The 26,993-nt window shown below is 31.9% G+C and overlaps 1 pseudogene; it reads left to right on the top strand.

The window, feature by feature from the left end:
• The first annotated feature begins 9,759 nt into the window (after positions 1-9,759).
• On the top strand, positions 9,760-25,591 carry LOC148301061 (histone H2A-like; annotated as a pseudogene).
• The last annotated feature ends 1,402 nt before the right edge of the window (positions 25,592-26,993 follow it).

The following is a 26,993-nucleotide window of genomic DNA, read 5'->3' as shown; positions in this document are numbered from 1 at the left end:
TTTAAAATATCTATATTATTATTATTACTACACATCATTACTGTAGCACTATTCACACACTTACAACTGCACAAAATATTAATCACATATGATTTTTGCTGACCCGAGGACCAACATGCACTAAGGATTGCAGAACAAAATGCACCAAGGACCGAAGTCTGACATCCACTTATTCTACATATTTTTAAACATACATATTTTAATTTATGCTGTAAATAAACTACACCTATATATCAACCATCATATTTTGAGTGTGCCCAAATATTTTTTCTGGGTTTAGCTCTGCTTATGAGTTTTATATCAATTGATTTATAGTTTTTAATTGAAGCATTCGAAATTTGAGTAGATTGGTTGTCGATCATGATAAAATGGTGAATGTTACACGCGTATATATGATCACTTAAATTAGCCTATAAATGGTCGTGAGCCCAATATATGTCCAGATTTCTATATTCTTCGTCATCTTTGTTGAGCATATCATATCAACAAAAAAATCTTGATTCATCATCATATTTTTTTGAGCGTTAGGATCACCATTTAACTTAACTCTATCTAGGAAGAGTTAACTATGCCTGCCGCAGTTAAGTTAATGTTGATAAGAAAGACAGTGCCAACTCCTTGTTCCAGTCTTCTTGGTTACTCTCCACATATAACTGCGCGTGGTTAGGTTAGGCGAAAATACTAATAGTAGTAAGGCCGTCATAGTACACTTTCCCTAGGTAAACTCAACTATGACTAGTAAATGTTGGTCAAAAATCATCACTTTGCCTTTAGCACGTTGACTATCACGGCAATTTTTAGAATTCCGATCTAAAAAGCCAATTTCATTTAATCATAGTATATTATTAAAGGTAAACTGAACTATGACTAGTAAATGTTGGTCAAAAATCATCACTTTGCCTTTAACACGTTGACTATCACGGCAATTTTCAGATTTCCGATCTAAAAAGCCAATTTCATTTAATAATAGTATATTATTAAAAACTCTAATTATAGTAGATAATTATATTTTCTGTTCAGAAGACATCTATTCATCCATATTAGCACTGATATACTACTAAGCTGCACGGATACGGCAAGTAAACATAGTACGAGATCACTCGTAGTCGTCGTCCTAGTAAAGAACGCAATCTTCGAGTTATCTCGTAGTTGGCAGTCAACGTGTTAATCAACTTTTACTTAAAAGGCCAATAGGAGTCGACTTTACCTTGTCAGAGTAAACTCTATTGGAGAATCTATTTATCTTGTAATATATACAATGTTCAACGAATGATGACAATTTGGTGTCTAATTAAGTCTGTATATCTACTCTCATATCTTGGTCACGTGCTCATGGCGAATCAGATGGAGTATCAAGCACTTCACCTGATTCTCAGGGGTAAGATATAAGGAGGACGTGGAATTAACAGGAGGAACTGTCCTGGCTTAGAATTCTACTCGACTGGACTGGGATTGGAGGGATCCATAAGATGTTTGGGAAAGCACAGGATAGGGAGGTCTTTGTCACGGTGATTGCTGCCTAGTGGACCGAAGAAAATACTTAGAAGAATAACAATCAATATATTTATATCACTTTTCTAATGCTAGTATTACTCTCAAAGAAAATGAATATAAATGTATTTGGTTTAAAAATGATAAAATCATACATCGTTGAAAATTAGTCGTTGAACAACACGAAAGGTGTTTTTTGTTCAAAATATTTAAATAAAAAAAAAATACAGTAGTTCTAATAAAAAAAGTTCTCTTTTATTGGACAAAATTATCCATACATATTTATTACCTATGAAGTTAGAGCAGATTCTCGATTGAAAATTATTACAAATTTATCATTTCGCCCTTTTTCACCTGAAAAATAAACTGAAACCACAATAATTGTATTTTTTTCTTCTTAAAACAACATGACAGTAATAGTTGATTTTCTGTTTATTAAAAAAAATGGAATAAAATTAAGTAGTGAATTTCAACGCATAAAATATCTCATATAATCCCATTCTCGGTTGATCCATTGAAAAAATGCTGTAAATACAAGTTCAACAGAAATTTCTTTTTTAGCTAAGTTTTACTTAGTAAATATCACAATTTCTTAAAATGTATTATAACACGTGTTTTGATACATTTTCAAACAAACTACGCTGTTTAAAAATGATGAGAAATGCAAAAAAATGCGTGTCACAATGGATTTTAAGATATTGTGGTATTTTCCAAGTAAATCCTTATATAGGTAGAGAGATATTGAATCAATTAATAAAATGTATAAAAGAAAAGCATAATTTAAAAGATTTTATGTTGTTATAAATAAAAAATACACAGAAAAGTATTTTATTAATTAACTAACAAATCGTGCCAAGTAAATCATCATTTACGAAATAGAAACTTAATGAATGTCCAATAGCTCTTAACGGATAAATAAACCCATCTTCGCTTCGGTCAGACTGCATACAAGTACGTGCGTTACGTACATAATATTAGGTACTTACTAAGGCTTATATTGCTTTAATCAAACGGATCTAATACGCGGTGCTTTGCGTTATTTATGTGCATTCTAGAACACGAGGGTATTAAAACATGGCCCTCATTATATTCGACATATTTTTGCGCCAAAGGGGTTTTATTTTAATCTTCAGTGATGTTCTCTGTGCCAGGGGGGCGAAACATTTTGATTCGTGAGCAATATTTCAACGAATAATTTCCACGAATAAATATCATTAATGTCACGTAGATTCATAAGACTAAAGTTATATTCTTTATTCATTTGGTATTAACTTTGTTGAAAAACATGATGATTTAAATATCTATATAAAACAGAAGTAAAACACCACATTTGAGTTCATTTATTTAAACTCGATTAGTTTCGAGACTATTGATGTTCTTATCAACAGGAGAAAATGCAGACTGCTGTCATCAACAGGTATAAAAATGTGTTTTCAACTTTTGGCGAGAACAGTAGGTGTGAAAAACAAAGTTGTATTTTCACCTGCTAATGAAAACATCTGTAGTTCTTGAAACTTGTCATGTTTATATTAATACACTCAAAAGTAATCTTATACGAGTATTTTCATTTTATATTTTAAACAAAACACACACACAATTTTGTATATATATATTTACATAAATATTAAAAAAAAAAACACTTGATAAATGAGAAAAACTTCATATTTGGGAGGGATAAATACAAACTCTCCGGTAAAATGTCTTTAATACAAATATGGTCGTAAGTCTAGTATTACACATATAAACATACGTTTATCTGTATTTACTAATATTATTCATTATTTAATTGCATTTTTTATACAAGTCACATACATACAGAATTCTTTGTTGAAATATTTGTTTATATTTTAAAAAGCCATCATCCCATCCTTACTTGGATGCATATTTTTTGCTGTTGCGGAATAGAATTAAGTAATTGAAACACTTTAAAATGGATGTCTGAAGTGGTTCAAATAGAGAATTACAACATAAAAAATCAGTACTTCAATGCAATTTATCGAAACGTATATGTTCTGGGTGAGTATTGGGAAATATATTAAATTGTTACATTTAGTATAAAATTTGATGTAACAATGGTTATGTGAACCAAATGTTTTGTACCCCTGCACATTCTCTATTCGTCATAAATCAGGTAATTTGTTTTGGTAAAAATTAAGGGCAAAAGGAAGATGGAGACATGTTGCCGCTTCGACAAAGGCCATAAAAACACCTCTGCTTTTTATAATCAATTCTGAGCTATGGCCACTGACCAGCTAGCTTGGTTTCGGGTATTTTTGGATGCCGATAAATTTATCTAAATATTGAAAGAAAATAATTTGAAATGGTAGTGAACTGAATGAAATTTACCAGCGTAGGTTGTGAATTATGTGCGTATGAAGGTAAACTAAATTAGATTCGATATCGGACGGCATTGTATTTATAAATAACAGGTCGAAAGGGGTAGGATATTTATATCATTATTAGATTAAAACCAATATTTTTAGCTTTTCCACTTTTTTATTTGACCAGCGACCGGGTTTCGTCGTTACCGACATCATCAGACTGGTAAAAAGCTGGAAAAAGCTAAAAATATTGGAAATAAAAATAATATAAAAATAAATAAAAAACTGGAAAAAGCTAAAAATATTGGTTTTAATCTAATAATGAATTAAAAATGCAATTCCATCACGAAGTGTCAGTGGATAATATAAATCTATATTTATATAAGTTTTTAATTAAATTTCACTTGGTGAATACCACTATTTCTTAAAATCTATTGTGATACGTATTTCGATGCATAACGTTATATATATTCCGTTGTAAATTAAAACACTTGTTTTTTACCACGTGAGTATACTTATTTTAGCCACTAGTTTCGGAAACTACAGATACTTCCATCCTCGAATCTGAATATAAACTGATATGCCATTGAGTTTCTATTCAGACTCGAAGATGGAAGCATCTGTGGCTTCTGAAACTAGTCGTTAAAAATAAATATAACTATGGTGGTAAAAAACAAATGTTCTCATTTACAATTTCATCATGTCATACCACAAGGTGAATGCCAAATCAATAAATAAAATGTATATTCTTTGTATCGAAAAATGTGGTGCAATAGATTTTCAGAAAAAGTGGTATTTACTTACTAAAATAAAAATTTAAAATGTCTAAAAATCATATTTCAAAATGGTTCGGAATGCATGGAAACACATGTCACAATGGATTTTAAGAAATATCAAAGCAAGATATATTACAAATATTAATTTATATCCGCATCGTTTCGATAATGATTTAAAGTATTTAAATATTAACTAACTACCTAACCGTCACGCTACTTCCCCGTAGGGATAGGCAGAAAGAATAGAATGTCACATCACCTCTGCCACATTCACACATCTCCACATACATAGCCGCCGATTATTTCAGCTGATTATTTTTACCACTTTCAAGTATTTGACTGATAAAACCATGTTTTTCATATTTAACAATTACTTACTAAAAATGTAAAATATTCGAAAGGTTATACTCGTAAACAGTCTAGGGACTAAGAGCTTTTAAGTGTTTTTAATTAATTTTATAATAAAATAATTAGAAATGGGTATGATTGCATCTAGAGACATCTTAAGTGAACTTGAATATCCTTCAATCACCTAAAGCTCAAGTTAATTATTAAAGCTTTGAGAGTATAAAACTTGTACCCCTTTTTACTTTGCCTGCATCATTCAAAGCCTGCTACTCAGACAGGATTAGTAATAAATGTCGAGAGTATTTTCGTTTAGCAATAATAATAAATATTTCTTATTACAGGTGAATGAGTTGGTGAATTGACTAGTAATTTTAAGACACCAGTCTATCTTAAGTCGTTTCTAAGAAAAAATCATAGAATATCATTTTTAATTAATTAATATAATTTTTAATCAATTAAGTGTTGGGTTGTGGTCCCGTGGTTAGTGTCGCGGACTCTTGAGTCTGAGTTTCTCAGTTCGAATTCACTGTACCACAATTTGATACATATTTATAATAACAAGCCACCTAGGCTCACAGATATAGTATGAAATTGAAGTATTTTTGTATTTAATAAAAAACACAAATATTTCTCTTTTTCTTTATAAAGAAATAAGAGATTAAAAGAACTTTTTTCTGATTACATCAAAATAATTAAAATTTAATCTGTCTTTCTATCTTCTATGTGCAACTCTAATATTTGCTATTTCGACGCCAATGCTGTGTCTATCGATCGTCTGAAGCGTCACATTGGTATTCAATTTATGTTACATACGATCTCTAAGGCAAATGTGTGGAAAAACGAAGTAGGATAGAAGTTCGAATAATGATATGAGGAAGGTCAGGCGCCGTGGCGTAGGTAGGCGCTCGACTGCGAAACTGGTGACGCGAGTTCGATTCCCGGCAATTGCAAAATGAATTCAAGAAATATTTATTTTCAATTGGTCTGGGTGTTTGTGGTGTATTTTTCGCATTTAAATTCTTGAGGAGATGCTTGAACGTGGAACATTGTTTGCACAGAAAGATTGAAATGGCGCTCTTATATATCTGCCTACCCCTGCAGAGAGCGGCATGACGGTTAGCTAGTTATTTTTTAATTTGTGTTAATATATGACTTGAATCACTTCCCTGCATTGGACCAAAATGGCCTCATATAAGCGCATAAATCCACATATCTTATTATACTACAGTAACTTTTTTAAAAATTCTTTTCAACCCCAATGCACCAAATATATTATTGGGAGCTTATTCAATTTAATTCAATTTATTTATTTATAATTAACATACACATTACAAACTTTAAATTTAAAGCGTATACATTAAAATACATTGAAATCGAAAATATGCAAGAATACTATTGCTAAAGGTGTAGAAGAATCCCGCTTCAGAAAACTCCTTCAGACACATGGAACATATCAATATCCAATGAGATATTGTTCAACATAGCGGTAGCTCTTCCTACAGGCATAACCATCGGCAGGTTGGTCCTGTGTATAGGAATGTGAAACAATCTATGCCGATGCTGTGCATATACTGACTTATCACGTTTCCGATCATGATAGTATTACATACGTCTCTTTTTCCATTCCTCACTACTTCATGATATTCGTCACAATTTCAATTTTATAATATTTTTTTTTTATCCAAGTTGTCACACTGTAAAATTAATTCGTTGTAATATCCTCAAGACTTGCCTCTTAAGTAACATTCTTTAGTGCTTTGAAAGCAAATGCATAAGCATCACTCAATGTTCAAGATGTTTAAAACTTAAGAATTCAGCACAGATCATCACATAATGAATTCGTAGGGCAAAATGATTTGCTTAAACAATGATACTTGATTAGAAATGATTAAAGTACTTAAAAAGATAAGATTTTTTTACTTATGTATATGTATATATTTTTCAGAGATGTTACTCAGTATTATAAAATTAGATTTTTCTACAAAAGTTTGACAGTAATAGGCATAAAGAAGTATCTTGAAAAAAAACACATAAACATTTTTTATAATCTTTTATAATTATTATTCACCCTAGGAGCAGAGGAAGACCGAGAAAAACTCGGCACGATCAAGGATGCCAAATAGTTGAAAGCGGTCAGGTTAGGAGTCGTAACAAGTCTTTGAAAAAAAAATGAGAAATTCCCCATACATTTTCAACTGAGTGCGGGCATTAAAGGCCATGTCCACTGGAAGCCCCCTTTACGCCTTGGCAGACAATAAGTAGCTAATAAATATCTAATAAATATTTTTGTAACTGAAATATAAAGTGTCTATTGGTGAATGAATATGAAAAATATAGAAATATTGAAGAAGAATATTGAAAAAAAAAATATGAGAAATTCCCCATACATTTTCAACTGAGTGCGGGCATTAAAAGGCCATGCCCGCTGGAAGCCCTCTTTGCGCCGTGGCAGACAATAATTAGCTAATAAATATTTATAAACGTCTACAGGGTGGCCTTTGCCTCGTTTTCGTTTAACCCCAGACGCACGCGCTAATTTCCGACGTGGCGGTTTTTTCGCCTCACCCAACATGAGAGATATGAAACGTGTGAGATGCTTTGTAACCGAAATGAGATTTGTAATGGGTGTACAAAAGCCTTACACGTGTTTGGGTGCGATGATGAATATGCTCGGAGACTTAGGACACCGTGTTTAAAGATAAACTATCATACTCAAAGTTTGCATTTCGAAACGTATTAAATGTTTTGCAATTCTCAAACTTCACAAAAATAAAAGAAAATACTACATTAAGTTTTGAATATTGATAGTATTAACTTTGCGGATCATATTGACATATTATTTTGAGAAATAAAATAACTTTGTTTTTTGATCCACTCACATTTTTATTAACAACCAACTAGTTTCGCCAACTAGTTGTTGCCCTCTTCAGGGCTTATAATTATTATTTAGTCATAAATTAAACCCTGAAGAGGGCAACAGGTTGTTGCCGAAACTAGTTGGTTGTTGATGAAAATGTGAGTGGATCAAAACACAAAGTCTTTTTATTTCTCAAAATGATATACTATATTAAACCTGATTTTACATAATAATTGTTAGCGGAGCTACAATTTTTTTCTTGGTGCGTAGAGAATTGGTTATTATTACTTCTTCTTTTTCTTCTTCTTTAGCTTACTTTCCTCTACCGCCTCTTCCGTATCCTTCTATTTTTTGGGTCTGTTATAATAATAAATTTAGATAATTTGGACGTTTTCTCTCCCAGTACATAACAATAATATGGCACACTTTAACTCCATTTCTAGGATGCTAAGGTTGTATAATAATTTAGAAAATACTGATAGTGTCATCATCGACATTTTTAATGAAATATAAGAGGACTATTACCAGATTGGTGAAATCAATTTGAAATTGATTTCACCAATCTGGTAGAGTCTTGAATTTTGTACCTTATGTAGCGTAGTTTAATTTCACTTTTATTATTTTCAATTGTTATTACCCTTTTTTTTACAACCAAATTCTATTCTTTGTATATGTATTTGACCTGCACCTTTATTGTTTCTGTAAGCTTGTTGTGTTCTCATCTAATTGATGAAAAACATTAAAACAATTTGGATTGCACTGTATTTCATTTCGTGTAATATGTTTTTCATTGTTTGTGAACCATTAATAAATAAATATAAAAATAAAATAACTTATATAGTGCCATTTTTGTAAAATACTACCTCAAGGGCGCTTATACAGATGTTGGTAGTTGATCATTCATTACAAGAAATGCTTGAAATACATACTTGAAAGCGGCGAGTAGGTATGTATGAGGAGATGCATGAATGTGGAAGAGGTGAAGAATGTTTGCAAAGGCAGGGTGGTATAGCGTTTTATTCTCTCTGCCTACCCCTGCTGGGAAGCAGCGTAATGGTTAGTTAGTTATTTGTAATAACATGAAGGCTATATAATCAGTCCTGGGCTTCAGAAACCTTTATTTAGTAAATATTAGAGTGAAAAACATTAATATTTATTTTTATCCTCCTTATTTATCGAACCCGAGAGCTCCAACATTGTAGCCATACACACTTACCATTACTTGACGGAGGTGGCTGATAATGCAATATTCAGAGATAAATTAGATTTTACTTTTAGATTTAATTTTTATAAATAATAAGATAAAATAAAATACAAATTGCTATGATAGATTTTTTTATCGGGTAGGTTCTTAAAAGCGAAACACAATATTTTGTTTCAAAAATGATAAATAAAAATTAGACAGCAAAAAATAAAAGGTTCGTTCAAAATACGAAATGGGAATATTTAACAAAAGGATAATTTTGTAAGACTATTTAAAAATCGGGTCATGAGGTTTTTAGGTCGGTCAGTTGTGTTGTGGGAACATAATGAATTTACAGGAATCCGAGAACAAAACGCCGAGTGATTTATGACGGCACAAAATGTCAGTCTCGTAAAGACTTTTATTGTTTTATTACTCTGGCCAAAATTTCAATTAGCGACAATGCAAGTCGCTACTGAAAAGGACGAGAAAGTAGAACAAAATGCGACAAGGGAACGAGAGAACTAACTAGCGGGTGGCGGCTACGGGCTGCAGAGGAAGTTTGCATTATGTTGATGTCCCGTGAAATGATATAGATCTCGCTACTAACATGTGTCTACTCGTCTGCCATATTTCAACACGCGCTCTATGAATGGCTGCACTGTTTCAGGGACCGACACAAAGACTTCCTTCCCAGAAGGCTCATGACTTAATTATATATATCCTGGGTACGAGTGTCCCCGAGGGTGTGACGAGGGTGGCCCGGAGAAGAAATCGGTAATAATGTACGAGACCGCCCAACAAAGGGCGACTTCTGCGGAAAGCTCCGCTGCCGGTAGCTCGTGTGGATCCCAGTGGGGTTTCGCGAGACTGCCGACTCATCTCGAGGGTATATTTGTATCTCCGTAAACCTCTTGATTGGACACAGGCGATGATTCGTCAGTGGTCGATGTTTTCGTACTATTCTATGGCCGCGTAATGAAATCAGCGGGAGTTCAGAAATGAGATCACGAAACGGAGGACCAGCGTCCCGAGGTTCGTGCCTATGCGTTTGAATACGTATTTCAATAATTATCCCACTTTTTGCCTAGGAAAAAATCTCTTAACAACTGAATGAGCATGAGCCAGAACTGGTATTATTACATAGTCGGACCATAACCGTGACGCTTGAAGCGAAGATTAATGAGACTTATACGTCAACTCTATTTAAATTTATTCTCGGGCAGACAGACGTTCCGGCCTGCGTTGCTGTTGGCCCGAATAAGTAATGGAGCCCATGCCTTTAAATTAGTTACCAATCAACTCTCCGAGACTTTTACAATTTTAATTGAAAAATAAATATATGCTAATGCAGAAAACCTTTGTGGGAATCTAGTTTAAAGATAGAAAAATACATCCGACCACGCTCTCTCGACCTATTCGTACATGATATGACTCAAAGTTGGTATATTACCCATGAATCGGGATACTTAAGATGGATTAGTGTTTGTCTTTAGTAATCATTAAGTAAATAGGCGCTCATTTGCATATTTTCAATTAAAACTATAGCATTGTGTAGACGTGGAGATATTTCTGTATATTAATAATCGGAGAAGCTTATGAGAACCATTAGTTTACTAATAAAATATCGTAAAATTACCCATGGGAATTGGTGTTACATCAATATATACATTTAAAGGGTAATATTTAACCATAATAGAGTTATGTAACGTATCCACCATTGTTTTTATTTATGATAATATTTATAAAAATTATACTATAAAAAACGCTTCAATAAATACTACCTAAAACTTCATAAAAATTATCAATTTAACCAAATAATATATAAATATTATAGTAAAATAAATAAATAATTATTACATTAAATTGTTTTCTGAGTCAGTGCAGAAATAGACATAAATTTTAAATACGTTATAAACGACCACAGCTGAAGACTCATCTTTTTCAAATCTCCCACCCTTTCATTTAAATTAAATTAAGAATCCAAATCTAGGTTTGTCACTAAGGATTTAGTTACACGTATTAACATCTCAACATAGATGAAGAAGAATACGGAAGCCAGGGTATTTACAGGGCTTACGACCATTCTCATACTAGTTAAGTGATCACTTTATACACGTGTTATATTCACCATTCCACTTACGATTTATAGCCTCACTACTCAAATTTCGGAAGTTGTATACATGTTTATCCTTTCTTTCACGTGTGAGCTCGCGGCACCATTCATGGTTAAGTTGAGTAAGTTTTATACAGCAAAAACCTTCATAAAACGTGTGTAAGATTATTCCGAATTATTTACCATACTAGGAGACGCCTAAAAACATGACTTGCAATTTTTATTAATATTAATAATAGTAATAGTAATAATAATAATAATAATAAATTTGAATAAGTTATTAAGCGTTATTTTCGTCAAATATTATCTCAAGGGCGCATTAGGTATAATTTTAATCTGACTAGTTATTTTAATTACTATATTTTGAGTGTCTACTTACTACTAGGAGTTACTTGTAACACACACACATATATATATCTCGTAGTCGTACAGGAGAAAGTGACCAACTACCAAAACGTAAAATGTTTTAGAGGACCATTTAAGTCACTATTGCTTGGCAAGAAAATAAACACCAATGCAATCGGTCATTTTTAACTAGTCAATATGTTATACTTCCAACTTTAAAATCCTTTGGGATGTTTTAAGGGCAATATTAAGCTAGTAAGATATCAAATAGTCAATGATCACGTTTTTGTAAAACAATGCACTTGGTTATTTTCTCCTGTATGACAACGATATATATATATATATATATATATATATATATATATATATATATATATATATATATATATATATATATATATATAAATATATATATTTATATATATATATATATATATATATATATATATATATATATATATATATATATATATATATATATATATATTTATATATATATATATATATATATATATATATATATATATGTTTATGTATATATATATATATGTATTTATATATATATATGTATATATATATATATATATATATATATATATATATATATATATATATATATATATATATATATATATATATATATATATATATATATATATATATATATATATATATATATATATATATATATATATATATATATATATATATATATATATATATATATATATATATATGTATATATGTATGTATATATATGTATATATAAACTCCAAATTCTCTTACGTTAAAAATGTAAGTCAGCTTTTGGATGTAGACCACGGGGCCGTACATTCTTGAGAGAGATTCGTTTAATGAAGTAAGATGGGTATCTGTTAGTTAATTGTATGCAAACTCGTGAAGGCCCTTGAATCTTAATTACTCGGGATAATATTAGTATATAAGTACGTACCCCCGAAGGAGGCCTTTGGGATGATGAATAACACTGGAGCCAGAAGTTCCGAACCCGGGACTCTGTGTTCACAACGCGAAACAAGCGATCGATCTTGCCGCTTATACCGATAAATGGGATAAGAACGGAGATTTATAGACATGGCGGAACGTTGTTATTCCGAATTGAATAATCAGATGTCCGTGATTCTTCTCGACTATTCCTAATTAATTTGTAAAGGTTTTCGATTGCCTTAAAATTTATATAACTTCCTCAAACAAACTTCAAAGCTCTTCTAAGTTTGTTTAAGTTTTAACGATAAATTAAATTCTCAGACACTAGATACGTTCTTTAATATTTCCATACGATAGGCACTTATATCATAAATGCATTTAATATTTTTTTTTCAAACAAAAGTTTACTTTCATAAATGTTCTAAAATTAATAAAAATAATTGTAAAAATAAGAAAGGAATTTAAGGCTGAGTTAGAGATTATAACAAAATTATTTTAATATTATTTATTATTCAGCTAACGGATGAGATATCAATTTAAAGGTATCTCAACTTGATATGAAAGATATCGTTCCTCTTTACATATATGGAAGAAAATGGAAGTCTCAGCGCCCCAGGGCTTGGCGTTTGACTGGTTTTAGCGATCACTTTATACACTTTTGTAACGTTCACCATTCTGTGCAATAGACCATTGCAAATATACAGTTTAAAAAAAAAAGTAATATGAATGTTTAAAAATGGACAGAATAGTAAACGTTACTCAAGGGTATAAAGTGATCACTTAAGCCAGCCAAATTTAAAAAAAAGAAAGTTGAGACCTTTAATATGGACATCAATGTAGAAACATTGTTCTTGAATCACTAGAACTTCACTAGAGACATCTATTGGTGAGATGTAAATAAGCTTTTTACTAAGCAGAAACTCTTATATTAGTATGTGAGGTCCTAATCCTGGATTATAATCACCCACATGAGAATCGCCAGAAAATACCATTTTCATGTTTATTATTTAAGCTTATAATTTGACCACATAATTTATTTACAACATTTTGAGTGTGTCCAAATACTTGTTCACAAAATCTGGATTATCTCCAATTACAGGAGTTATTTTCATATTCTTCTTCATCGTTGATGAGATGTCAAAAATAATATGAAAATAACTCCTGTAACTGGAGATAATCCAAATTTTGTGAACAAGTATTTGGACACACTCAAAATGTTGTAAATAAATAAAATATTTACAAACTAATTTTTTTTAAGAAACTTATTTTAATTTATTAATGTTGAATTTATGATACATCTCTTTGCACAAGTTTGCATATTCGTAGATGTTAACATGCAGAAAACAGTGCATGAGGGAGTTTGCAGAGGGCGGCTAAAAGTGACAAGGCGCCCTCAGAATGAGGTCCGGGTAGCTTCTAAAGCAGAATAAATTAGCCAAGATGTCCCCTGACACGGTACACACGTAATGCGAAACTCGGGCCAACTTGTGTCGGAAGCGAATACAGAAGGGAGAGCTACACCAACTACGTACCTACTTCCTGTTTTGTACTTTGTATGAAGGTGAAGATGGGGTAGTTTTAGACGTGCGACGCAGGGTAGATTGATTCGTGTAAACTATAATGGAAGAAGAATATGCAGTCAGATAGACTGAAGCAAGGTGGCGTGTTTTGAATGCATTTTCTTTAGAGAATTGCATTATTTACTTTGCTTATTATGTACAAGTTATATAAATGAATAAGTAGATTTTTGTTTCATCTAACTAATAAAAGAAAAATTGGAAATAAGTAAAGCAATCAATAAAGACTTAGGCATAGTAAATAACCAACTTAATTTAACTTCGAGTTCACTTTAAAAAATATTCACATTGTGATTAATTTGTCTTTTTTCTCTCTTTCGAAATTTTATTTTTGTACAAATGCCAAACCGTAATAATTTTATTTTAATTACCTGATGATTGAATTCTTATTCCGAAACCGGTAGTCACGAATAAGTGTTTTTAAATATGGTATTACACAAAGTGAACGATGAATGATAAGGAGAGTGTTAAAAAATATGTTTTATTATAATCTGTGTTGGAAGCAGGAGGGATAATCTAGTGTGGGTCAATCAGGAACTTCTCAGCAATTGCTCATTGCTGGGAGGAAACCACGTAAAACTCCTTGTTTTATTTAAATTTAAAATAATATTTGATTTTATTGTAAATAATATAGCATTTATGAAAAGGTATTGGAATTTCAAGTATCTGCCAGTAAAATTATAAAAAAGTACGAAAAATCAATAGGAATTTTACAAAGCTCACAGAGAGCACGGTTAGTTAGGAAATAATTTTGTTCCTCATCAAAGAACTTAAAGGTTTGAGCAGAATTTTTGTATTTCCGTGATGAAAGCCTTTTTGAAAAGTTTTCATGATTACGATTTCATACGAATTCCTTTCTTTCGCGAGCTTTTTTTTTGTAGCAGATCCACCAGAATGAGCTTTTATTGCCCAGTTGCGTACAATTTTTATAGCTCGGTATATAATTAATGGAATAGATTCGAGCTGGAAAAATTCCTTTCATGAGTAACTTTGGTCATAATGGAGGCCGTGTTATGAATATTGAATACCGCGAACGGCTGAAAACTTTTGTACCGCCCACTGTAAAAACAAAGTCCGAAGTATGGATAAGCTTTGATGAAGATGGGCAAACTTTCACCAACTTCAAATCCGGATAGGTCTTCTGCCCAGAATTTGGAACTTCGAACTACCGACTGTATGGCTTATCGCTGATTAAATATATTAAAATAATTTTAATTGAGATCGCTTAGTGCTTCAAGATGTTTGGAGATGTTGAGAAACAAATATTTTGTATTGAAGGTACTGTGCGTTGATCAGCACCTAAAAGGTAATTTTTAAATTTATTCAAAAAGCATTATAGAATTATATTATATTTTGACATCTCATCAAAGATGAAGAAGAATATGGCAGTCCTGGCATTTACGGGGCTGACGACCGTCATAGGCTGGTTCACGTTTAAGTGATCACTTTACACACGTATTACATTCACCAATTCAACCCATTATTGACAACCACACTACTCAAATTCTAATAATAATTAATACTCCTATAATTGGAGATAATCCAGATTTGTGAACAAGTATTTGGACACACTCAAAATGTTGTGAATTATAGAATTACACTAAATTAATTCATTTCCGTGATTCTACATTCATGCATCTCCTGACAATTATTTCAAATAATGACTTGACCACTTTCAAGTATTTGAAATAATTGATTATACCAATTTTTATCGGTCTTCCTCTGCCTCTATTTCCAAATTTGTTTTACTGTTCCTTCTTCACTCTTTCAATTCACACGTCTATACCATCTCAATACACCTGTCTTAATTTTGAAGCTGTAAAAAGGCGAAATTATGAACAAATAATGTTATTATTGAAAAAAATCCTTAAATGCGACTAATAAAGGTTTTTTTATAGACTCTTGATCCTAGTCAACGCATGTTAGCAGGTTAGTGAAAATATAGGTCAGATATTGTTTGTATGTAAGTAAAAAATAATCACAAATCGTAGTAAGAGAGATAAACCCCTTAAAAAAACGTTGTTTAAAAATATGTATTTCAGATACTGTCATTGGAATGTGCTTTTTTATCTAAGAAATAACCTGCTTTATCGTACAATAAACCCAAATAACTATCATCAATTCGAAACGTTTTCGATACCCTTATCCCATCAAGCTTTATGGTTTCCAGAAAACAGTGAAATGTGTTTCACGAAACCATCATTGTTGTCTATAGCATCAGTTTATATTTTCTGGCATTCACCGGAATGCAAAGGTCGTACTTTGTCACTACCAAGAATGGCCCATAATCGTATCTCCCGGTTACCTTTCCACATACTGTTCATAACAAAGATCAAAGATTAGTCGAGGATATCCGAAGGTCTGCGGAGGGTTTCCCACGAGGAATGGTTCTAATTCAGGCCTTACTGGGTTAGATATTCTCATTAGGAGTTACAAACATATATTAATGTGTAATAAACGGAAATTACAAATTGATGTTATTATGAGCTACAATAATACCAAGCTTCACACGGTCAAAATAATTTTCAAATATAAAAGATATAATGATTTTATGATATTTATGTATTAATTTTCAATCAAACACAGATTTTTTTAATCTACTCTAATGAATGTTTCATTCGTTTGAAAATGCCATAACTAGGGGAAACAATTGTCAAAAGATTATTTTTTATGTGTTTTTGTTAGTAAAATACAACTTAGAACACTAAAAAAAAAATCTGTTTGATTTAAAATTAATACATAAATTAAAATGGAGTTCTACAAATTAAACCTTGATAGATAGATAAAACCTTGTTTTCTTTTTATTAATAATGATAAAAGTGGTACAGCCTTTTGACCTGTTGTGTGGTGTTTTCTAAGGCATTCCGGTTGTCTAATTTACAGCAATCTAAATAATTATTTTGGTATCGTAGGAGGGGTTCATTTGATTTGTTTTTTGTTTTTTCACTTTCGTTATTAATAATATAATAAAAAAAAATCTATAAAAAGAAAACATTATTTTAAATGGTTTGAACATTTGGAATAAAGGATTGAGGAATGAACAGTTAAACAAATATATGAAGCAAATGTAGTTGAAAATAGTAGTAGAGGAAGATCGAGGAAAACATGCATGATCAAGTACTTAAAACACTTGGGAATGGACAGATCAGGAGTTGGAATAATTGTAGCTCATATAAGCAAAGGCAGACTGAGGAAAACTTGGTATGATCAAGTATTTTAAATACTTAGGCGTAATCAGGTCAAAAGTCGGAATAATCGGTGAGTAAGTATTAAGAAATGCATGTATGAGACAGATTGGTTTTGGGTTCTATTCTCTCTGCCTGTTCCTACGGGGAAACGGCATGATGGTTAGTTAGTTAGTAAATAATAACCAACGAGAGGGATACGTTTAGTTGGAAGGAACAGACAGTGAGGATTTTTAAGGGGGCCAAATATAGGATCTTGAGGAACACTTTTGTCTTAAATCATTTCTTTTAATTTTATACTAAGTTTGACCTTATGTGTTCAATGATTAGATTTATTTAAAAATCAATACATATTTTTCAAATGAACAAGGTTTTGGATAAGTTATTTGATTGCTTTGGATATACAGATGAAAAACATATAAACGGAATTTGTGACATAGCATTCTACTTTATTTAGTAAATTTTCTCATTAGCCTTTATTTTCACAATCACTATGCTAATTAGGGATATTGAAAAAGCTGACTGCAAAATTGCATATTTAATTTGTTGGTATTGAGTAAATGTTAAATAGAGTCTCTGCCATATGATTTATTTAATGATTTTATGATTTGAAAGCAAACAGTGGACTATTCCAGAGTATGGAATATAAATGAGGTGAATGTGTCCTCTTGTTGAATGACAGTGTAAAATTTATTAATTATCCTTCATTATTATTATCGTCCCGCTATTAATTAGTTAGGATATAAACCAGCACGGCCATGGCGGCTTTGCTAACGGATGGGTAACTTCTCTCTACATTTAAATTAACATTATAGTTTGCTTAACCATTTATGGCTCCAATTTTGTAACATATTTATATAATGAAAAATTTGAAAGCTTTTATTGCAAAGTACAAAATATGTTATCATTTTTACTATTCATTTTAGCAGACACTGGATTATTCACCCTACGGATCATGATATATCGATATAAAAGGTTTCTCACCTAGAGACCATGCAGTTAAAGTTTGTATACGACAGAAGATGAAAGTCTAAAATCTCTGAGCTTGTAACCTTGCATTTGGGAGGCTTAAGTAGCAACTTTACAAATTCGCCATTCTAACCATTATTACATCCATAAGTATATATAATAATTATTATTAAAAAAAACGATTCCACATCCATTATGTTACAACTACTAAACGAAAAGAATCCAACAACAGTGCATATATGTATTCACGATCATGTATTTGGCCATATCATCTTTGATTTGCATTTCCGGTAATAAGCAAATAATTAATAAAAAGTTTGTTAAATAAATATTGTAAAGATTTATTTTTGTAAATATTTAATTGTAAATGTGTTTGATGAGAATAAAATGGTGATTATGAAAGATGACGTGATTGAATAGTTTATTTTTTGAAAAAATATATGACGTTACCTATAAGACCAATGAGTAGAAACACATACATTGTGTGAAGTAAAACAAAAAATCTATTGGAAGTACAGAACTACCCAGTGAAGACACATTATTGTAAACTTTAAAATATAAATTAGTGTTTGATGACAATGAAATCTTGATCACGAATGATGGCATGTTTATATCGTTAATTTTTGTGACAGAATACATGAAGTTACCTCTAAGACCAATAAGTATTATAGATAAAAATACAAAGTATACAGTAAAAAAACGGGGGAATAGAACTACAGAAATATCCAATAAGGATACATCATTGTAAACTTTAAATTTTAAATATTATATATGTTTGATGAGAAAAAAATTGTGACTATGAATGATGACGTGTTTACATCGTTTATTTTTGTGACAGAATATATAAGGCTACCTATAAGACCAATGTCCGCCTCCGTAGTGTAATGGTCAGCACGCTCGGCTACCGTTCTGGAGGTCCCGGGTTCGATTCCCAAGGGGGGTAAAATAAATATAAGTGATTTTTTCACTGTCATATTTATTCAATATTACCCTGGACTGGTACCTGAAGCGGAGGGCTGATCACCTTTCCTTCATGTGTAAACCATCAAGATGACACTGCGTTTATATGACGCAGTGCCCTATGCACCATTGGGGTGCGGATAAGGGTTTTATTATTATTTTAATATTATAAGACCAATAAGCAGATAAAAATACAAAGTGTACAGTAAAAAAATAGTGGAATAGAAGTAGAGAAATACTCAATCAGGAAACATTATTATAAAGTTTACATTTTAAATATATGTTTGATGAGAATAAAATTGTAATCATGAATGATGACCTGTTTACATAAATATGTTTGTGACAGAATATATGGCTACCTATAAGACCAATAAATTGATAAAAATACAAAGTGAACAGTGTAATGAAATAAAACTCATTGAAAAGTAGTATACAAGTGTTAAATTTTAAACAAATCAACATGTCATTCCACAAAGTTAATGCTAAATTAATAAATAATACAGTAAATAAATAATGTAATAGAAGTGAAGAAGTATCCAGTTAAGGCACATTATTTTAAACTTTTAATTGTAAAAAATTGTGATCATGAATGATACATGTTTATATCATCTATTTTTGTGAGAGAATATATGAACAACATTTTGAGTGTGTCCAAATACTTGTTCACAAATCTGGATTATCTCCAATTGTAGGAGTTAATTTTCATATTATTTTTACTTACTGATATAAGAGTTTCTGCTCAATAAAAAACTTATTTTCATCTCACCAATAGATGCCTCGAGCGATGTTTCAAAATTGGTTCATATATTTAGAACTTCCATGAATTTTAGTAGTGTGGTTGTCAATAATGGGTAGAATCGGTGAATGTTACACGTGTCTAAAGTGATCACTTAAACCAGCCTATGACGGTCGTCAGCCTCGTAAATGCCCAGACTTCCATATTCTTCTTCATCTTTGATGAGATGTCGAAAAATAATAAGAATATATGATGTTACCAATAAGGCCAATGAGTAGATAAACATACACGTACAATGTGTACAGTAAATAGCGGAATGGGTGTACAGTTTAATTATAAGGGCACACAACGGAATAAGTTCGTACATGGCGTGTTTACCTTCCTCGGTTGGCGCCACGCTAACAGTTAGCTACTATTATTAGGGGCTTTTATTCATTAATCGCTAGGCAAACATTGTTCTGTGTCTAAACAGAAGACCAGTGATATTTTGATTAGAGATAATTATGAAAAATTATAGAGTAACGTTTCACGTTGGTCGACTGTAAATATAGAACATGGTTCACTGCCGACCGACATTTTATGTGGTAAATACTACATGGAATGGATAAAACCTATGAGAACAATGTGATAATAAATATCTATTATGTTCAGAATTATTTCTACTTCTTGCTTTAATTTTTATAACTTTTTCGAAACCATATAAGTATGTCTCTTGATTAATTTAGGAATAAATCATTCATATTATTATTACATATTTACAACATTTTGAGTGTGTCCAAATACTTGTCCACAAAACTGGATTATTTGTCTATCAATTAAAGGAGTTATTTTGATTTTATTTTTTGACATCTCATCAAAGATGAAGAAGAATATGGAAGTCTGGGCTGACGACTGTCATAAGCTGGTTTAAGTGATCACTTTACACACGTGTAACATTCACTAATTCTACCCATTATTGACAAAGACACTACTCAAATTCTTGGAAGTTCTATATATATATATGAACCAATTTAGAAACGTTGTTCTTGAATCACTAGAACTTCACTAGAGATATCTATTAGTGAGATGAAAAGAAGCTTTTTATTGAGCAGAAATTCTTTTATTAGTATGTGAGGTCCCAATCCTGGATTATAATCATATACATGAGAAACGCCAGAATATATAATTATTATTTACATTATTTTCGCCTATTATTTGACCAGTTGATTTAGTTACAACATTTTTAGTGTTTCCAAATACTTGTTCACAAATCAAATAATATGAAAAATAACTTTTATAATTGGAGATAATCCAGAATTGTGAAAAAGTATTTGGACACACTCAAAATGTTTTAATTGTGTGTGTTTAAGGTTATGATTTGTTGCGTATCTAAGATTAATTTAATCTGTGATTACTGCAAAAACTTCAGGGACATCATAAACACAAACTCAACGCAAAGTATTCTGGTAAGTTTCGTTCGCTCCTAATATTATAACACGTGTTGTAGCAGTCAGTGTATTCGAGCTAATAGTCTCCCAGTAATTCCGCGCTTTCGCAGATTATTTGCCATGTTATAAAGCGATCGGAAACTTGGAGGAGGTGAATGTTTGAAACCTAATGACATTATTAACTTGAGCAGAGATTTCCGAAGTTTCGGATTCCCTAATGGATGTGTTAGACGCTAATATAACATTTCTGCTTTTGCGTACGTTTGTACTTGTTACGTAAATTCACTTTACGTTATGCTGCGTGATGGGTACAACTGAACTGCTAATGCATGTGAATATTTAATAAGTCGTACTTAAAGGGGTGATTACGTTTACGTGTTTTCATACTCATTTTTTTAAGAATGGATTTTGTAATTTGACATTTTTTTAAAGAATATATACTGAAAAACTATTTTTTAAACTCCTTACCTTTCAATAACTATTTTCTTTACAACATTTTGAGTGTGTCCAAATACTTGTTCACAAAATCTGGATTATCTCCAATTACAGGAGTTATTTTCATATTATTTTTTGACATCTCATCAAAGATGAAGAAGAATATGGAAGTCTGGGCATTTACGGGCATTTACCCCGTAAATGCCCAGACTTCCATATTCTTCTTCATCTTTGATGAGATGTCAAAAAACTATTTTCTGTTTAAAACCATATATTAATTTCGATTTTTTTCCAAAATAAAAGAGATATTTTAAGCAAAAACATTAATAACGTCAAATGTTACCTGGGTTTAAATAAAATTAAGTCGCGATTTATCGTATATTGGGCCATAAAACGTTAATTCTCTGTTAGCACATACGATGGTAGTTTTTTTTTTACTATAGCAACAATAATTGGCTAATTTAAATAGCACTATTTTTAGAAAGCAAAGACTCAAAAGCTCTATATTTTTACACACTAAAATATATTTTATGCAATGTACATACTATAAGCGACAATCCAAATGTAAGATCTAAATATTATTAATACAGCAACCCAGATGAAGAAGAATATTGAATGTCGGGGTGTTTGCAGGGCTTATGACCTGCCATGGGTTTGTTTAAGTTTTAAGTGATCAATTTATACACGTATTACAAGTACACATGATTGACAACCAAACCACTTGAATTTTTTAAAATAAATTTGGAGTGAAAAATAAATTTTAGCTTTTTTTGTATGTCACCGAAGAACTATTACGAGGAAGTTGATGTCAACAGTAGCAAAAATTTAAGTTGTTTAAAGTTGAGTAGTGTGGTTGTCAATCATAGGTAGAATAAAGTAGTCACGTCCTAATAATTATTATTATTAAAACCCTTATCCGCACCCCAATGGTGCATAGGGCACTGTGTCTTATAAACGCAGTGTTATCATGATCGTTTTACACATGAAGGAAAGGTGATCAGCCCTCCGCTTCAGGTACCAGTCCATGGTAATATTGAATAAATATTACAGTGAAAAAAATTACTTATATTTATTTTACCCCCCTTGGGAATCGAACCCGGGACCTCCAGAACGGTAGCCGAGCGTGCTGACCATTACACTACGGAGGCGTCCTAATAATAGTAATAAATAATCATATGTAATTGGAAAAAGGAGCAGATGAAGACCGAGAAGAACTTGGCACGATAAGGTATGCCAAACACTAGAAAGCGGTCAGGTTAGGAGTCGAAACAATCGGCGGGAATGTATGAGGAGATGCATGAACGTGGAAGAGGCGAAAAATGTTTGCAAAGAAAGTGGTGTGGCGTTCTATTCTCTCTGCCTACTGTTAGTTAGTAAGTTAAATAATTAAAATAATGGGGTAATTCATCCAGCGCCATTTCGTAAAATACTATGACAGAGCGTGAGTCCTGTAAATGTCCAGACTTCTAGATCCTTCTCCATCTTAGTTGAGCTATGAATAAAAAATCTTGATAAGTGTTTTTTTATTCTCAACATTTTGAGTGTGTACAAATACTTGTTCACAAAATCTGGATTATCTCCAATTACAGGAGTTATTTTCATCTTATTTATTGACATCTCATCAAAGATGAAGAAGAATATGGAAGTCTTAGCATTTACGGTGCTGACGACCATCATAGGCAGCCTATGACGGTCGTCAGCCCCGTAAATGCCCAGACTTCCATATTCTTCTTCATCTTTGATGAGATGTCAAAAAATAATATGTTTTTAATTCAATCAAAATAAAATACCCGTTTTTAATGATAATTTAAGCAAGGTATTCAATATAAATGGTACTTAGGGATTTGAAAAGAAAATTAGTGAGAAAGCAAAATGAGTTGAATCTTAAAATTTAAATTGCTTCCTTTGAACAGGAGAGAGAAGAATGAGCCGAAATGACCGTCAAGATCAGTTTGCGAGTTCATCACTTTACAAGACACGATTTTCATTAACTTTTGGAGAAGTTTCGAGTGATCTTTCATGACTTTCCCGAGCAATTACTCGCAATAAAAAGCTTAGCGATTCCGGCTGTAGGAGCTTTCAATAAACACTGTGTCATGAAGCATTTCACTAATCGCTAGTCTTCAAAACGACGCTGCCGGAAGAAGCGCGCCTTGTTTGCTAACAGACAATACATTTCCAGAACTAATTCCCAGTCGATATTGTATCGGTAACAATTAGTGTCTCGTGGAACAATGTTTCTAAAGATTGACGCCGGAGAGCTTCAAGGTTGGAGCTTCTGAGATCTGTAATCGGATTTCTTCCGGACGTTTTACACAATTATGTAGCTTCGATTTACTTTAAGCTCATTCGCAAGTGAAAGTTTTCAACGGGCAAGCTATTGGATGTTCTGAAAATGTTAAAATTTTGGAAAACTGTTGTAAAAAGGACAATAAAATGTCAAAAGTAAAATGTAAACGTGAAATTGAATAAATCACGAAATTAAATTTGTTTTAAACAGCGTATACGTACAATACTCGCGTATAAATTACGAGTAAAAATCCTTTGTTTTGTATAATTTTTTATGTACGTAAGCATACGTAAGCAAGTTAAAGAAAAATGTTTTTTTTATTTGCAAGGAAATAGTAGAGCTTATATAAACAATTTTTACAAGGGAAACATGACTTTCTCGGTGTAATAAAAGGTCTAACTAAATCCTCGGCTATAAAGTGTATCGTAATATATCTCAAAAAAGCCTTTATTACAAAACTTTTTGTGAGCGTGATGTAAAATATTTCGAATTATTTCCCCCGAAACGTTATTTAAAATACGCTTTTTGAAACACGCTTAGGAGAAGCGCCACATGGAGGCCCCGTAAAAATATTTTAAATATTTGTTTGGTATGTATAAGAATGTTTAATAACGTGAAAACTGAGTGAGCACGAACGGACGTGTTCAGAAACGTGACGGCATCTGTCGGTGAAACTGGTGATAATTAAAATATATAGTGTACTCTATACTCTGTATCGAGTCCTGTGTTTTACCCTGTGCTCTATATTTCGACGAAAAAAACGTGACGCGGAACAAGCTGTCATTTTACTGCCGCATAGTTGGATTGACGCAGTTTTTGTTGTTGGAAAAAAATACACAAAATGAAACACTAAATTGAATTCCATGTCAGAATATTTTATGTGAAATGCTGTATCAACTAAATAATAATATTTAAAAAAAACGTTCATCAAGTTTTCATTATGTTCTTGTATTACACGTTTGTGAAGACGTATCGCTCCGGTATAAAATTTATTTTTATTTCATTTAATTTTATTTGAAAATTCAATGATCAACAGATCAATGCGTCAAAACAAAGCGGTACAAATTATTTACATCAAAATATATCAGTACAACGAAACAAAGTTATTCACATATACGAGTATTATAAAACGAAACCTTGTACTGTTCTAGTAGCAAAAGTCCAAAATTGTGAAAATACCTGGAAGACGGGTGGGAGATAGGAAAAAGGGAAAGATTAAAGCTCAAGTTAAAGACAAATTGAATATGGTTCATAAAAAATTGCTTTGCAAGAGAGATCCATCAGAAAGCCTAGATGCTCCTGTTTCAGATCCAGGAATGCGGTTGGGACAGTTTTTAATGTCTTTCCCTGCGGGGAAGGGGCAGGATGGTTAGTTAGTTCGTTTATGAAAATATATCAACGTTGAATCCATAAGCTGGGCCGTATTCCTCGCCGCCGTCATAGAGTACCTGGCTGCCAAGATGTTGGAGATGTCCAGCAATGCCACGAGTGACAACAAGAAGACCAGCATCACCTCGCGCCATCTGAAGTTGACTATCCGCAATGACGGGAGCTCAACAAGCTGCTCTTCAGCGTTACCATCGCACAGGGAGGAGTCCAGCCCAAGAAAACCGAGAAGATGGCGCAATAATACGGCGGCTCCACTTTCCGTCCTTCAGATTTAGCCGATTGACGATGTTTTTCTTATATATTTAAAAAAATCTATCATTATCATTTTCATATCAAAATCCACATCTGTATAAGCGCCCTTGAGGTAGTATTTTACGAAAATGGAGCTTTATATACTATCCAAAACTATTGTTATTTTTAGTTCAAAAAAAGTTGTTCTGCATTATTCTAAAAAAAGTTATTTAAAATGAGCTTTAGAAAATATTATTAACGGGTTCCTCAAAAACATGAGGCATTTCTCGTCTAATTCAACTCCGTTGCAGCATTTTATGTTCCGTACCGTGTTGACTCGAAATTCCACAAGAGCGTTAAAAATTTAAATAGTTTCTCGCTTATTCTACCATGGGCTGATGATGCAATGAAAACTTTGTGAAAGCAACTAGCAGTTGGCTGCCATTTTTCCGTACGGCGGAAAAGTTCCGGCAAACGCAATAGCAACTTGCAAAGTGGCACGACAATTTAATCAGAAATGTGAAAATGTTTGCTGAATTTTTAAATAGCAATTTTACGCGCGTGCAAGTTTACTTTGTAGTGTATAGTGCACAAAAAGGTGCAATGGACTACTCAGAATTTCATTGGATTGAAAATAACCTTTCTCTGCAGAATGCAGTCATTTCAGTTTGAAAATAAGTAAGTAAAACAAAATTTTGATATGCATTTTATATATTTCTTTAAAAAAAATTGGCATGGATGGCTTTAATTTATTGAATTCATAAAATGAATTCAAAATAACGATATCTTTTATATAAGTGGGAGTTTCATTGAATCGCCATTATAAACTAAAAGTGCTACAAATGATATACCTAAACATTTTAAGAAGAAACGATATGTGCTTATAATGGCTTAGATTATAACAAGGTATTTAGTAGATATCGATCGCTTTAACAACATGATACCAAAGATACAACATGTGATGAACTATTTGTACTAAATATTGCAAATACATTTGGTTAAACGGTCAAATGGTCAAAATTAAAATATCTGATTCTTAAGATATTTCAAAAAATTACCCACCGGCCCATAAAAAATTATCGAGTTGATAAAATAAAACATTTATTTAACGCCTTCAACTTTAAAACACCTGTTTTTTCATTAGAAATGTATTCCGGTAGCAATATTTTACAATTTAAATTTCTACTAAACGTTCATGATTTATTGAATTGAACTCAACGATTATTTGAAAAAAATATTTGCAACTGCTATCGTTATAAAAAAGCTGTTTTGCACAAGTATTTACTTGTATATACAAATTATACTTTTGTTGGAGGTGTTATGTAGATGCTACCAATGAACTGTTTCGTTCAGGCTGCTTTTTATAGAAACTGTTATGAATCAGTCTTTTCGCGAAAAAAGCGTACCGCGAA

This window comes from Brachycentrus maculatus, unplaced genomic scaffold, assembly GCF_059751285.1.
Source record: "Brachycentrus maculatus isolate JH-2025_06_01 unplaced genomic scaffold, ASM5975128v1 h1tg000614l, whole genome shotgun sequence".
Taxonomy (NCBI): Eukaryota; Metazoa; Arthropoda; class Insecta; order Trichoptera; family Brachycentridae; genus Brachycentrus; species Brachycentrus maculatus.
Note: the sequence above shows the minus strand (reverse complement) of the source record. Positions and strands in the feature narration are given on the sequence as shown.